The 17,219-nt window shown below is 30.7% G+C and overlaps 2 long non-coding RNA genes across 13 annotated transcripts in view; one reads left to right on the top strand and one right to left on the bottom strand.

Annotated features, from left to right (window-relative positions):
- The window catches only part of LOC145664599 (uncharacterized), a 485,044-nt gene that overhangs the window by 105,929 nt on the left and 361,896 nt on the right, over positions 1–17,219 (top strand). For 3 of the 11 annotated variants that reach the window (XR_014127491.1, XR_014127477.1, XR_014127493.1), the window contains exon 1: positions 9,244–9,378. The exons of 2 other annotated variants lie outside the window; for them this stretch is intronic. This is a non-coding gene — a long non-coding RNA (uncharacterized LOC145664599). Of the gene's footprint in view, positions 1–9,243; positions 9,379–17,219 lie in introns of those variants that run through there. 6 more of the 11 variants (XR_014127485.1, XR_014127476.1, XR_014127487.1 and 3 more) reach the window with 4 other exon arrangements.
- LOC145664601 (uncharacterized) overlaps positions 1–17,219 on the bottom strand; it is a 73,664-nt gene that overhangs the window by 22,660 nt on the left and 33,785 nt on the right. Inside the window, exons 1-2 of one of the 2 annotated variants that reach the window (XR_014127497.1) lie at positions 9,134–9,270; positions 6,905–7,044 (exon numbers count right to left, since the gene is read on the bottom strand). This is a non-coding gene — a long non-coding RNA (uncharacterized LOC145664601). Of the gene's footprint in view, positions 1–6,904; positions 7,045–9,133; positions 9,271–17,219 lie in introns of those variants that run through there. The other variant, XR_014127498.1, reaches the window with a different exon arrangement.

Genomic DNA, 17,219 nt, shown 5'->3' with positions numbered 1-17,219 from the left:
CAACCGAATGACGTTAGATTATAAATATTTTAAAATTAGGTATGTATATATACAACAAGGAAGACAATTAGACAGTCTCGGACTGGGAGGTATAGGATTCCGGCAGGAGCCTAACTTGGAGGGCCCCATCTTCCCTTCCCATGTATCATGTAGGAGCCTTAAAAAGTATATTAAGTTTCATCTTAATTTTCTTAATCTCCTATTGTAATGACACTCCATTTCCAAAGGGGTTTGATAAAATGCTAACTGAAACATTATCAATATAACCTGAAATTAGGATTAATACTGGTTGAATATTATAAATAATTATAACACTAAGATGAAGTGATTGTTCCACGAATATTGTTTCAGTGGACGCACAAAAGCCTTCAATTATATGTTGAAACATTTTAGGATTTTATCATATGTTTCCTAATGTATATACCAAATTTTATTAATAGTCAATATGTCTCTAGGAAACCAAAAACTGTTATAAACACACAGACATATAGTTTATTATTAATATTAAAGTGTATAAGACATATTACTGAATCATATTATGAGACTGCGGGTAGATTCAAAGTTAAAGGAAACACAAGAATCTAACCACTCTCTAAGTTAACAGCGTAACAACTTCTCCAGTTCTACGAAAGATTCACAGAACGCCTCTGAAACCTTTTCAACATAGATAACTAGAGACATCATATGGGTATATGGGTATGGGTTCTATAGACATCATGCTGGGGCCCCAGGTTTCAAATTGTTGAAATATATTCTTAGTAGGTCGCAAACAGGGCCCCAACGAGAACTTTATAATACTGTTTGTTTCATTCCAATAATGGGACCCCAAGATTACATTCAATGCTGAGGCCCACCGGACTCTGGGAACAGAACAAACTACAACAAGTAACTATGCTCCAACACAAAATACATGTTGTATCTTACTTTCCATGTTATTCAACATTCATCATTATTGTTATTATATGTATATATTTAGAGAGGGCCCCGGCAGGAATCCCTGCCCTCCTGCCCTGGCCAGTCCGAGCCTGCAATTAGACCCTTTATCTATTTCCTATTCAACACATAGTTCATAAAACGAAAATCTGAACTACGGCTATGATAATTTTTCCCAGGGCATGTGAGTTTGTCGCGGGTAACATCGTGTCCTGAGTTTTCTCTAGATTCTCCCGTTTCTTCCCACATTCTAATTCCACGAATTCTTTCCAAATCAATCATGTTCAATGATACCCCCATCTTCTTTAGTCTAAAGACCATAAACGTGAAACATTAAATTAAAGATTTAATCACATTTTTCTTTTCAGAGATACATTTTTCTGTGTGATAGGATTGATATTTCATCTTTTAATTTTGACTCCTTCATGGGCTTTGGAGATTAGCAACACTAATGCAGACCTGATTGCTTACCACACGATAAATTCCAGCGGCGAGCTTTCGTTTCTGCAACGATAAACCTTGCTGACTCCTAAGCCATAGCTAGTTTTTACTTCAGCAATATGTTACATCTAAATAACACCTAGTAAAATATATTTACATTTGCTTAATTAAAATTCTTAAAAATAGTTACCCATTTAAAGAGCACTCGTACTATAAATGTACGAAATACAGGGTGATTCAAAAGTTATCAAAATAATCCTGTTATGATCTTTCAGGTAAAGGGACACAATGACATTGAAGAAAAGTATGTAGTGATATTCCTCCGAGCAAGGTTGCAGATGTGGAAAGGTCATGAAGGATTAGAACAGGGATCGGATCGGAAAGCGATTACTCATAGTACCGTACCCAACCTTATCACGAAACTCAAGAGGCATGACAGATCAGTCGAGTAGTGACAAACTATGCACATCAAGATATTAGTAACGTCGGCAATGCAAAAGACCACAGGAGAGCACCTACCGGTTATCAGCAGCGTGTGGGTCAGTTTAGCCGGTATCGTTAGCAACCAGTAGCATTCATGTAACTTGTTACTCCTTCGTCACATCAGTGAGGGTGGTCCAGATAGATGAATGAAGTTTTATGAATGAGTACGGTGGCACCCTATTTATCGATGAGATGTATATGTACATTTTATTCATCACAAAAATATGAGGTATTGGAATGATGCAAATTCCCATCAAACCGACTCTTCCAAAACACATTATTAAAACTGAATTGGTCTTGTAGGGTTTTGAGATACCAAAGTCATTGGCCTTATCTTTAAGGTTAGTGTAAAGGGACAAGTTTCGCCGATAGATGTCGATACAGTCTTCGTATCTCTTCCATGTATTTTTTACCTTTCACGAAAATTTACAATTTCTCTTACAAATTTCAACCTAGAGACTTCAAATTTTCAGAGAAGGAACTTCAAAACCTATTAAAGGGAACAATCCGTGCCGATTTTTTATTTAGAATTTTCTTCACTGTTGAAACAGTTCCATTGTTAAAGGTTTAGATATCCATTTCAACAATCAAGCCATTTCAACAATGAAGAAAATTCTAAATAAAAAATCGGCACGGATTGTTCTCTTTAATAGGTTATGAAGTTCCTTTTCTAAACATTTGAAGTCTCAAGGTTGAAATTTGTAAGAGAAATTGTCAATTTTCGTGAAAGGTAAAAAATACATGGGGGAGATACGAAGACTGTAGTACCATCTATTGGCAAAACTTGTCCCTTTAAACCATCCTTAAACCGCATAGGTATATCTTACCATGCTCTGGGATATCCTACTGTCATGTCCTAATTCTGAACGAAAGTTGTACATTACTCATTTCTTTCAAAAAGACGGTCATTCCATTCAGTGTGATGTCCAGTTTCTCCATCAGTGTATTGGCCACCGTAGATTCGGGGGATGGTCGTCACACTAACCAGACTAATAATAATGGATGTTTATATGTGACATAACTTGAAGGCTGTTAGAAGTTATCAGAAGAAAATTGCGTGCGTTGAGTAGTTGCAACACCCGAACACCGTATTGCTGATACATGTTTTCAGATTCCTACTCATTAGCTGCGCGTAGTGTAAGTTGAGTGGGCCAAACACATTATGTGCATTCGCAAGAACGGGAGAAATATTGAATATACCTATCTATATAGTTTGTAACAATAGACGTAGTAAATTTGCTTTGGTTTTTGAATTCCTATTTATGGCGTCTTTTGAGTCATTCTGTACTATGCTCTTTGGTCTTTCGGCACACAAACAGATCACCTCCAGCAAAATTTGCCTATGTATATACATAGAGAAAGTATAGTGCTTAAAATGAATTAATTTCTTTCAAATACAATAAAATGGATTAATGAATGAGCACATATTATCTCTTTCTAGTCAAGCAAAATTTGCTTGAAGACAGATGAAAAAGAGAAGTCTGGCTTTTGAACAAATGTTTTTAGCAATGCAGGAAAGATTATTATCATCTGAAATAATTTCCCTTGTAATTTAATCTATTTTCATGTTTCTTAGCAAACGTTCTACGTGCATGATTTCCTTCATTTTACATTAGTGAAGCAAAAGTATATGTTGTGTGTATGTAATAATATTACATTGTGGAAACAGAGACTGAGTGTTTATCTATATCTATAAACGTGTGTACATTATACGTAGTGTTGTTTGAATGAGTCATGTGAACCATTAGAATTAAGAATTAAAATATGGTTGTTTGTGATCACCATAAAATTAGGGAGTAGAATTTACATACTTTGCATAAATGTTAGATCAAAGGTTTAGAACCACAACACACACACACACTGATTAGCAAAAACACACTCATATGACTTTAGAGTGATTACTGAACTAAACATTGTTTATATACGTGATTCTATTTAATTTTCATATACGTAACTACAATTAATCATGGATGTAGTTTCTATATAAGGTGAGACTATATTTGGTGGAAAAATGAAATGAAAGCTTTAAAGTTTTACGTCCCACGCTTATGCTGGCTAGGCTAGAGGAGACGATGATGATAAGAAATGGATGAAATGGTGGAATGAAGAAAGTGGAAGTAAACTGGAGAACCCCGTGAAAACCCACGCACACAATGTTTGTCCACCATAAAGTTCACTTGGCGCGAGCTGGAATCGGACCAAGGACCCCATACACCAGAAATGATCGCTTTACCTCTGAGCCACCGCGGCCCCCTTATATTCGGTAGACTTCTTAGAATTTTAGAGTTTATTGTATTTTCATTCTACCTATTCTTTTAATTTCTCTACTTTCTCGTAAATTGATAATCTTGAAGAAAATAAACTTTGAATTAAAGTTTTTTTTTTTTTTTAAATTTACTTTGGTGACTGCTCGTGATTTTTTGCTTCAATGAAACTATTTAGAGGTAAACTTATCTGAACTCTAGTTTTCCAATATTCCCTTACGGGCCGAATAGGAAAGAATGTTTATAGCTATAAAGAGAAAGAGAGAGGCATATTTTCTCATTACATAAAGCCAGTTTAAACATATTAATGGCATATTTCTAAAGATATTTTTATATATTCGAGGAAAAAATCAATTCCCAGAAATTGTACTTAATTTATATTGCGTTTACTTAATTCCATAATATAAATTGTCATTCCACCACTTAACGAATAATATTATAGTAATTGTTTTCCAAAATAACAAAAGAACGAATAATACGAAAATTATATTTTATAGACTGAAATAACTAGCTTGAAATAGCATAAAATGAATTTATGCTCGCTTCAAATAATGATAAAATATATTAGTTTATGCAAATACATAAGCCATGGTCTATGTACAAATTTATATAATACATTACTGTAATCATCAAATATTGTATGTTATGCAGTCAGATATTTAGCTTTTCTCATTGTAATATTATTAGGAAAACACTATTTTAAAAATTCTAAACTATTTTCTTTTCGGTGAAAATGTTAGAAAAAATACAGAAAAATGTGATTTCATTAATATCGTATGTGACGTTCCAACGTAAAGTGTGGAGAGAAAAATATTCAGTTGGCAAATATGCGTTTCGTAGCCGTCCAGTGAGAAGACATCGGATGCTGGCGGCACCAAGCGGTCAAAAATTGAAACTGGCTGAGAAAACTGAATGGATGTTTCTGTGCAATCAAAACTGGTTCATTCTGGTGAGACATACTTCTATAGCGACTTACCGCAATTCACTGGCCATGCATAATCTCTCTTCCCCCTCTTTTTTTCTACTGCCTCCCTCTCTCCCCCCTTCATGATCTTCTTTCTCCTGTCTCTCTCTTTCTGCCTCACTCACTCATATATTCTCGTGTTTCTCTTCCCTCCTCCGCTACTACCTTTTTATTTGTACATGCGTGCTGGGGTTCAAAGCAGGAGAGAAAAGCACGTTTTTCTTGTGGAGATGCTCTCCCACTATGACTCATTTTTCTTTAATTATTCTCCAAGATTTCCAGTTTGTCTTTTTAAAAAAGAAAAATCAACATGTAGGTCACACACACACACAGTATTTAATTGTTCTTACTTATTTAATTTTATTTATTTATTTCGCACAGAAATGTCTTTGATTTTAACCTTCCCAACTAAAAGCAGACACGCAGAAAGTTGGATAAACTTTTCTTCTTTTGGAAAAAAATAGGATACAACGTTGTTATTGTTGTTTATTTCTAAAGTGGTGAACTTATTCGTTAAGTCATTGAGTTAGTCATCATGCAAATTATCCTTCATATTTGATGTACCGTTGAATTTAAATTTTTACCGCCGTAAACTTGAGTTAATTTTGCCTAGTTCTACAACGTTACTAGCATTTAACGGATTTTTTTATCCTCCAAAGATGAGATATGTTATACCAATTGATAAATGTTATTGAGCTGAACAAAAGGGCCTACTGAAATGTAAATCATCATGTCTAGTTCATGAGAAAATTAATACTATTTTTTGTAAACCTAAAAATTGATATTGTACTATAACCACACAATTTACTAAAATGAAATTGATACACAAGTATATCTTCATCAAGCTTTCATCATGATACCAGCATTCTGATAGCATACGGTATCGTTAATAAGATGATTAAGTATTAAACTTAAGTTTTAGTTTAACTATAATATTGTCCGAAAGATGAGACGTATAGCGATTGATAAATGAGATACTTGAGGGGAAATTCTCTTCTGTAGTTATCGAGGAAAATGAATTTTTTTGATCCTAAAAATGATGTCGTTTGCTGCTAATAATATTTTTTATTAATTCCAACATTTTGTTTACTTAATTATGCACTGTACATGTAAAAAAAAGTAATATACATGATTAAGTAACAGATCATATCTATTTTTGTTCGTCTTCTCTTAACGGTGAATGCAAGCGGTCCCTGTTGGATTCCCTGGGGAACACTCGATCAAAAAGTTGTAACAGCTTTCTCAGGCCAACAATCCTGAATAAGTTCTTTCCTAGGATTTTCTTCATTCACGCAAGACAAATACCGGGATGGTATATAACATACAGATCCCAGACCACTTCTTTCCGATAGTATGCTTGCCGAGGGACGTCATCCCTCATATGTAAAGAGCTTATGCCCATATGTGCAAGTAATGTATTTATATATAAATAAATAAATAAAATCCCCACCAGTGACAATCATACTATTTATAACATTTGAAAAGGAAAATGACGAAAGATGGATCTGTTTTGAACCTTAACTGCTAACTCATTTTCATGGTTTACTATATAAATCCACAGTACTAAACCAACAAGGAAATTTTGAGTCTGATGAGAAATTAAACTCAAAAACAACATTGGACTTTTTTTTTTTTTTTTTGAAGACACAAGATGAAGGATCAGCTTATGAAAACAGAGTATATTACAAATTTTCTTTTATATGTTAGAAGAACTTCTTTTCTTGTTTCTTTTTTAAAATGTACAGATAAGAAAACACAATTAATATAAAATTGTTCCGCAGTGTAAAGTCGTCTTACATATCATTAAATCAAATATTACCTTGCCAAACCTGTTTAGTTCAACATCCTTGAGGACATGCACCTGTACTTCCTCCGTGACATTGGTTCGAGTCTTGCGTCTGGTCTGTTGCTTTGTAATGCAGAGGTGGCTGAACTCTTCCTGCTTCCACTTCTTTTCATCTATACTCGAGGAAACGAAAGTACACATTATAACCTGATTGATCTACTTTAGTACATAGCTAAATCTAAAAATTATCGAACCGTGTATATCACATTTTCTTTACAATTCTTTACAGTTACTATTATTATTATTATTATTATTATTATTATTATTATTATTATTATTATTATTATTATTATTATTATTATTATTATTATTGCCGTACTGTTTATTAGACGCTTTTTGTTGATTATTAGAACGAAATTAATTATTTTAATCCTTTAGCTAGGCATGTTTACCTTTCTGACATTTTAAATATTTTATTCTTCTTTCTTGTAGGCTTTTTATGAGTTTATAAACATGTCAAATATATTTATTTCATATGTTCTGCATTAAACACGTATATGTGTAAAGCTATGTTTTCTTTATTTATCAGTTGTATACAAATATGTTAATAACTGATACCATTAAAATTATTTTAAAATGATTTACGCCATTCCTTCCAAAGTTTTTTTTTTCCTCTGATGACATGAAATTTGACGTACAGCAAAGCAGAAATTTGACATTGGTACTACTTTAATGGACCTAGTCACAGACATCTACAATTCATAATAGAGGACAAAGAAAATAAATGCAGTAGCTTACGATACGATAAAAACAAAAAATCACACCACCTACTTTTCAAATAGAACACAAAGTTAAGAAGTTAGGTCTAGTTTCACCGTATATGGATATTTAATAAAACCTGCACCTATTTGATTTTGAAAACCGCATATTAAAAGTACAGTTTGAGAATGGAAGTATTGTATCTTTCAGATTTTCATCTTTTATATTTTTCTAATAATACATATAATTAAATTATGTAAAATATAGCTCGCGAAATATACTCCTACGGCCCTACCTGTAAACAAGTAACAAAGAAGCGTTACAGTTAAGTTTTTTTCTATACTGCAATACATTCATACCACAATACAAGTCTCGAAAAAAAAAGAAGTTTCTTTTTCTTCTTTGAAATTATTCCTGTATTTGCAAAGTTTGAGAAAATATAGTATTAAGATAAAATCATGTAAGTTCTAAACTTTACATGATCTCCAAACGTATTTATCATTAGCTTCTCCGTTATATTTTAAATTAAAACAAATTGAAGTTTCGCAACGCACTTACAATACAATTTACTGTCTTTTTGGAGTATACTTTTATTGCATATCAGAAACAATACGTCGAGTAACAAATAGAAAGTCCTAATCCTTTCTCAACTGATTTTTAATTCATTTTCTATATGCAACAGTACATCATAATGCCTGAATATAATTTCCATACCATTCAAGTTTTGATTAAAGGCAAGATAAGCTTGCGGATGTGTGTTTCTGATATTCTTAACTTATCTTCTAGAAAATCGAAACCTGAATTATGTTTGAAGTTCTTACAAATGTGTTTGAGCTATTCGGTAAGTTTACCTCCTTTCATGTCTAATGTAAAACAAAGGTTATATTTTTAATAAAAGAAAAATATTCGAAATACACAATACTTTCGTTCTCAAACTGAGTTTTCAATATGATGTTTTAAATTTTCAATTCAGAACCAGATATGCCTAACTCATACTCCAATTGTAAATATGCATATAAGAAGCTGAGTTATATGCATAATTACAGTTCAACACCCTAGTTCAAGAAGGGCTGTGTCCAGCCAGATAGCTCACATTCAAATAGGTTCTCAACACTATTGTTTCTGTCTTTCAAAACCGTATTTGCTTTTCGCTATTTCTTGGTTCAAGTAGCTCCTCAATTGTCTCATGTTCCTGGGTTAATACCCAAAGTGCTGTGTCCCATCAGGAATCGAACTCGAGCCACGTAAACCAAAGTCATGCGCTATTAATTCGGATATATGTAACCACAAACATTTTAATGAATTCGGTGTTTTTTTTTTTTTTTAAATATAAGCATTTACATTACCGCATATACTGTATGTAGCTTCTGAAATTTTTATGGATGCAATGAGAGACCAATTGAAATTCATATAAAAACTGGTTCTACACATTAAAGTAACTAGAAACACTACTCAACTTTTTTTTTGACCTGTTTGTAAACGAATTTACAAAAGCATACGTACAGTATACACCGCTTTCCATTTTGGACCCTTAACGGATCCGGTGCCCGCCTGCCGTAGTGCATGGGTGCAGGAACGTTGGCCAGGTGCTAAGGCGACCTTGGTTTGGTCTATTGTTAAAAACAACCCCTTTCACCTCTTCTTCCAATTTGGGGTTCATTCCCTCTGGCTGGCTGGGTGGTTAAGTAAAACTATATTCGTACGAATGAGCTGAGGAGGGATTGATGCTTTCTGAACGTATAGTTCAGGTAAGTCTAATTTATATTACAAGTAGTTGTTTTAATAAATTCTTTCCCGTAATAGTAAAAACTTCTGAAATATGAAAAAAAAAACTTCTTAATGTACAACTTAAAAATTTATAACACAAAGAACAAATAAAAAGTTTAGCTTCATAACGATGTAGAACTTAAAAAGTACTATGGACAAAATTAGGTTATAGAATATTTTTGAAGAGCTGTTTATCGGTGCGTACTTTGATCGTCCGTTGTATAACGAACTAATTAACGGCCATTCGTATTTCTAATTACAACTTTTTTCATGTTGCACCGATAACGTTTATTTCTTTTGAGATGTTGTCAATGTTGAATCAACTTTACAATTAACCTTCTAACATGTATCTGAACTAGTGGCGTACGTATGGAAGGAGGTTGCGGGAATTCTGAAACCTCTTTCAACAAAGTACAATCAAAAAATGAACATTTACCATATTAAGATATATATATACAAAAATGGCGCCTGTCCTGAAACGATATGAGTTCGGGTGCTTGACGTATTTCTGTGTACGCTACTGATCTGAAAAAGATATAGTACAGTATTTTCCTACCGTAATATGTTAGATTATTGTTTTATCAATCAAATCATTCCAAAAGTTTGTTTATTTTCAGACTAATGTAAATGAAGTTCTCAAAACAAAGATGCGTAAGTCCATTTGAGTCGATGGATTTGAATTATACATTTATAACTTTTGAAGTAAACAGTACCGACTTGTAATAATGTCAAATCGCCTATCCTTTTTTCTCTCATTACATCATTATGAAAAAGCTATGTTCGAAACTACTCTTTTTAATAGTTGTAAAACCTAAAAATGACGTGGAAATTACTTTAAATGCTTAAGTTAAAACAATAATAATATGAAAGAATCAATTTATATACCAAACGTAGTTTTCGATGATGTAAGAAAGACTTGACTACAGAGAAGAATTCTTTACGATAAGAAAGCAGAAAGTTTGTCTTACATAAACTAATTTACTAGCTTCTATGAAAAACAGATATAAGTCCATCTTCCAAATTTTAACTGTTTTGAAGCCAGTTCAAACATGAAAACAATGACTTGGCGTATTATAATGAATGAGGTGCTCAAATTTTTAAAAAGATAACAATCAAAACAAGAAATATATGCAATTATGCAGTGATCTTCTCGCAACATATTCTGAGCAATAAATGCAACTAAACTACGCAAAATATTTCAACCATAAAATAGAATACTTTTTACTTAATTTACAGTATGTCCATAAACAATTGAAAATATTAATATTTTTCAAAAATGTGGATTCAGAATCGCAAAATAAAGGCATTTTTTCAATATTTTGTCTTGAAAAACTTGACAGCAGTTTGAACTGGGTCATCTTGATAAGAAAGAACATTTACTTTTAACTTGATCAATAATAATAATAATAATAATAATAATAATAATAATAATAATAATAATAATAATAATAATAATAGTAATAATAATAATAATAATAATAATAATAATAATAATAATAATAATAATAATAATAATAATAATAATAATAATAATAATAATAATAATAGTTTTAAAGTGAATCACTCATTGAATATAAATCTTAAAACTAAAAAAATAAATCACGCTACCCAAAATTTCAAGTGAATTTCCCTAAATAAATTCGTGACAATTCCACTGCTTGATTTTATATGATCAAAACATTAACAATCACATTCTTAGAAAAATGACCAATATTCCTTTAGGATGAACTACATTATATGAGAGAGAGAGAAAAAAGAAAGCGAAATAATATGTGAAAAATAAAGAAGTTATTTGGTGTTGACTTAAATTACAAAGTGAATAAATTACGTAGTGAACATGACAAATGCTTCAGAAACTTTGACAGTCGTTATTTTCGAATATGTTCTTAGTGCTTATAGAAATCTCTCTCTCTCTCTGTATATATATATATATATATATATATAGATAGATATATATATATATATATATAGATAGATATAGATATATAGATATCATTCATGTTCAATTCTCAACAAATTATACATTTAAGCGTGACATATGTGTAGAACATTATTTATAATATATTTATTAACGTTCATGTTCAAATAATTTAACTAAATAATAATCCAGATAAACTTCTTTTATTGCGCTTCCATTTTTTATGACGTGAATCATTGATGCAGGTTGGAATAATTTCTTGAAATACATGCCTAAATTTTGCTGGTAGAGCTGCCTTATTTACTTACAAAATTATATTTAAAAGAAAATATTACGGTACTGTATATGTCACACTATTATAGTATAGGTTTCTGTAGGATGTTAACTTTTAGAAACCATGAAAACGTTAAGAGCAGGATTAAACATGTTTCGTCCTTTAATTCAGTAGTGAATATCCTCAGTGAAATATGGGTAAAATTGACTAAAAGTACCTAAATGAAAGTGTTGGCAACGTTTAAGTTCAAATATTATAAACAGGTTATAAAGTACAAAACCACAAAATTTTTGTTAAAAATATAATTGAATATTAAAAGCAAAATAAAAAAACGGTTTAGCCGGATTTTCAACGATTAATGTTATTTTTATCCGGCCTCTAGAGTAAAATTGAACTGAAAACTTTTTTTTTTTTTTTAAAAAAAAGAGAAAACAAAATTCAACTTGTAACTGCTTGTGATCCAACTTACGTCTATATAAAAAAAGATATAAAGAAATAAATTTCTAAACAGAAAATTACAAAAAAAATGTTAACCAGGTGTATTTAGTTGCATATTATTGCATGATTTGTTTAAGATATGACTAATAATTTTATTTGTGTGAAGTTCTAGATGCGTTTCGTATTATTTTAGAGACATTTTATCAAAACACTTATGAAGTTGTTATTTTGAGAAAAAGCTCTGGTGAATAAAACAGTCATTCTATTGCTAGCTCTTTCACTCGTTCATATTACATTTTGTAGTTGGTATAAGTTTTGTAGTTCACAACAATACAAAAATAAATATTTTGTTAACGTTGGAATCATATTTTGTGCCTGTTCATAATATGTTTTCTTTCGATTTCTATATTAACTTTTTAAAACAATGCAATGAAAAGGACATATTGGCACCATAGGATTAGAAATATATGTACGCAAGTTGTACGGATGACAAATTTATAATGTGATAATAGCTTTTTACAAGTATCCAATTGAATGAAACTATCAGAAATTGTGTCCGCACTAGTTCTGAAGTTGACCGTTTTCGGAGAAGTTACATTTTGCTCAAAACTAAGATTTGTTTCTCCATATGCTTATAATTTTTGTGTTTACTAATAATAAACTGTGTACTTTTATTTATTGTCATAAATGTTATATTAGGCAAGATTAGGAACATATCTGCATTTTATTTATTTATTTATTTATTTTCATAATGTATAATTATTCTTCAGATGATTGGATATTAATTATTGCACATTTTATTCAAGTCAACATTTGAAGTAATGTTTTCAGCAATAATAAACTTAAGCAATGAAAGGAGAAAAGTATTTTTGTTTGAATATTTTATGAATGTTAAATAGCAGTAAATACCACTATATCTTTAGTTACACCAGTTATACCACGATTCCCATTTGTGTTTTAAAACAATACTTCTTTTAGCTTCAAAGCAAATTATTTGTTCCAGCAATTAAGTGGTCAATGACAAAATACAAATAATAAAATTAAACCCAATAATATGCACATGCATGTCTAATATAAATTAATTACATTGATTCATATATGACAAACTTAAGCAGATATACTGCTTACAATGTTAGAAGTAGAGAACTACAGTGCTAGTTAGCTTACTGGCTCAGTGATAGTTATTTTTGAAACACCATTTAAGTTTGGCAGTAGACTGGCACAACATGCGAGACGTTTTTTTTTCAGTGTTTTACTCTTCTTTCCTCTTATAATTTAGCAAGCTGCTTAATTATTGTTCATTTGGTTTCTTATAACCCATTAGTCTACAAAGTAACAGTAGAATTCTAGAACTAATCGAATAACTGAAACCTAAGAAGTAAATTTCAATCTTGCACATTGTAAATTTGAATACGAGGAACTTGGTCTACATCGTCTATAGTTTAATATATAATAAATACTGAAAAGCATCTAAATGTGTCTGCATCTCGGAATGCATATGATTGCAGTATTTCTTGATGAAATTTTTGACTAATAAGAAAAATGTTTATTGTAAGGATGAATATATGAATATGATCCTGTATATATATATATATATATATATATATATATAGAGAGAGAGAGAGAGAGATGTGTGTGTGTGTGTGTGTGTGTATACTAACTGTTACTACTACTAATAGCAGGTTTGTTACTGCTGAAACAAAGTCAGCTTACGTCAACAAAATTTTACTATGATTTTAGGCTATTTCTTATCATTGAAAAAATTATCCTAAGATTTAATTTTTTGAGGTTAGTGTTTAGACTAGTTTTTGCATGGATTTCTCATTTCCATCAGACAAATGTCAAAACCATATATTTAACAGGAGCAAAAGACATTCATTTTTCCGTCTCTTTCCTCGGAACATATGCTTAGCTATATACGTGATTCTTCAACATGAAATAAGCTGGATCAAGGGAACTGGTTGAGGCCTTCAAGTATCAATGGATATAGCTATATTCTTATTTGTTAGATCAGAACAAGTTTCTTTCATACTTTTCCCCCTTACTTTTACACTTTTTAATGTTCAATTTTAAAGTAATGCAATCTCAAAAAAACTAAAAAGCACATACATATTTTTTTATTGTTTCTGTAGGTATACCCTTAGAATTTACGATGTAGGCGCCTATCTAGTATTTAGTTTATTAAATGTGCAAGTAAAACGAGAACTATTTACACTGGAATAATATAGTATCAATAACATAGCATTAAATGTAAAGAGCCTTACTTCTTTTAAATGGTTTTGAATGTTGTATTAAATTTTATCACGTTGATAAATCTATGCTAAAGTTATTGGGTGGGTAGGACATTAACATCTACTGATTGTATTACACAAAATTAACGTAACAAGATGTAAATGGCAAATGGAACTTGTGGATTTGTATGCACGATGAGTGGTTACATACTCTATCAGTGTTATTATTATTATTATTATTATTATTATTATTATTATTATTATTATTATTATTATTATTATTATTATCCATTTGCATTTAATAAGCTGAACAGTAGGTAGGCCTATATATAAAAAATACAGAATACTTACAAAAATATAAACAAACTATCTATACTGTAATTAAATCTTATATTCATTTTGATATTGCATAATTTTAAAAGCATACATTCTAAAAAGAAGTATGAAAGAAAACTTGTACCGACCCAACAAGTCAGGAAATATAAATGTGTGATTTAATATATATATATATATATATATATTAAACTTGAAGCTCTGAATTGTATTAATAATAATAATAATAATAATAATAATAATAATAATAATAATAATAATAATAATAATAATAATAATAATAATAATGTAACAAAACGTAACTGGCAAATGAAAGTCTGTGAATTTCCTATTGACGCCGGGCGAATGTGTGCTCTATCGGCGATCGACAGCACTGTTACCGAGAAACTGTTTTGGTACTAGGAGAGCCTGGATCGAGTTTATCATTGTTTCACGTATTGCAGCAAGGTTTACTCACATCTCTTTCTCCAGTGTATATATATTTATTGAGATAAATGAAATTCTATCCCTTTTGGTTTCATGTTTTGTAACTTGAGTCATATGTATATCCTTTATTATTTTTCTTTATTCTCATGCAACTTCACTTACGTTCAGGAAATCTTGACGACCCTCATTCACGATAGGACAAATCAAAATGCACACTTTAATTTAAGAATCTTTTATGTCTTATGAAGTAGGCTTAATGATACTATTGAAATCTCAATTATATTTCTATCAGATCTCAAATATATTTCTTACTTGTTGTTACTTAGGTAAATGACTGAAGAGGACAGACAGGCAAACAGGGCAGACAAACAACAAAATAACTTGTTCAATAACTTGCTCAAATAAAAAGCATATAGAGTTAATTTCTTGAGAATTGCTTTGCTCTATAAATAACGTTCGTGTTTTTATTTATTTTTCTTAATTAACATTGCTGTTGTTATTATTGCATTATGTTTTCTTTCTTTTCTTTTTTCCCCCAACTTCTGTCAATTTAAGCTAAAAATAGATTAAAGTTGTATACTCGAGTATTATTAACTAACGTTTGTCTTAATAATATCCTTCTCAGAGTTCACTTTTCAGATTTTTATTATTTGTAACAAAAACTGGTCATAAAATTACACGGTAACGCATACTTTTGCATATTTATATTTTGTACTATCTCACCTTTCTTTCAACCTCGTTTCAACGTGTAATAGAAATGTTTAACGTTATTTAAAATTGTATGTATGCAGATGTTTCCAATACTTTTTAAACATATTGCAAATTCCGAGTAAGCCTGTTAATTTCTGAATACAAAATATTGTTTTGAGAACAGAAAATATTTACAGACTAATGTTATTTATTTTCATATGCTTATGTTTTTGTGTTCGATTGGCTTCCATGTTTCTTTATAAGATATATGGTATTTTGCTTTTACTATAAAATTCATGTTGCGGAAAATTGAATAAACTAAGAACAATTTGATTTTTTGTCACCGCTCATAGACAAGGGCGCCGATTTCTGTGTAAATTTGGGGGGGGGGGGCATTCAGATGCAGAAGACACATATGAGGATTTTAAGACAAATTGCATTCAAATTATGCCAAATATTGTTCTATTCACAAATACAATGAGGGGGCTCACATGCGCTTTGGGGGGAATCGGCACCCTTGCTCATAGAGTGAACATATTTTCATACATCTTATTTGTGCAGTAATAATGTAATAAGCTTACGTTCCAGTGAACTTATGAACCAAAAGTATACTTGTACTTTTGAGTGACTAGGCTAAAATTCTGTAACGAAGAAACTATTAAAAATCATGTATAATAATAATAATAATAATAATAATAATAATAATAATAATAATAATAATAATAATAATAATAATAATAATAATAATAATAATAATAATAATAATAATAATATGAAATTCCGATAATTCGGTACACTTACGTATTTCATGGTCATAGTTCAACAAATGTTCCTGTGCTCTTATGTGCATAGGGTTAGATGTCTCATGCCAGAGCAGTCAGCAGATCGGAATTAAATTTTAAGCTTATTCATTTTATGGGATTCCTGGTAGATATTCCCCTTACTCCATGAAACAAGAAACGAAAATCGAAAAATTATGAAAAATATTTCTAGCTAATGATCGTGTTTACGTTGATAATGGTAATTAATAATTTCTCGCAAGAACTGTGAAAACGGTTCACTTTTGAACAGAAATCAAAACTCTTAGTTAAACCAGAATGTTAGTGCGGTGGCACTGTAGTTTACATTTACAAATGCAATATGTGCTGTTGGATTAGAATATAATATTTGTTGCAAACATTTGTAACTAAGCTTTTGTGTAGGTATGACTGAAGATACATCCGTATTGACAAGGTGAAAAAAATCCAACTATTCCCATTCTGTTATTGGAGGAAAGAAAAAATCAGTTATACGAAAACTCAGTCGTGTCATTCATTCTTTGTTGAAAATCAAAAATATGTGGTTAATTATGTAAAAGATTTACTTCTTCCATACATCAGTAATTATTTTAACTTAATGAAATAGGTTGGTCAAGCCGAACATAGGGTCTAACCGTAATACTCAGTGATTTAAAGCAGTGTTTTTCAAACTATGATCTTCAAGACTCGGCTTTTATGGTTCTTTCAGATTGAA

The sequence above is a fragment of the Thermobia domestica genome, chromosome 11 (assembly GCF_964235325.1).
Source record: "Thermobia domestica chromosome 11, izTheDome1.hap1.1, whole genome shotgun sequence".
In the NCBI taxonomy this organism is placed as follows: Eukaryota; Metazoa; Arthropoda; class Insecta; order Zygentoma; family Lepismatidae; genus Thermobia; species Thermobia domestica.
The sequence above is the reverse complement of the archived record's forward strand: the minus strand, read 5'-3'. Positions and strand labels throughout refer to the sequence as shown.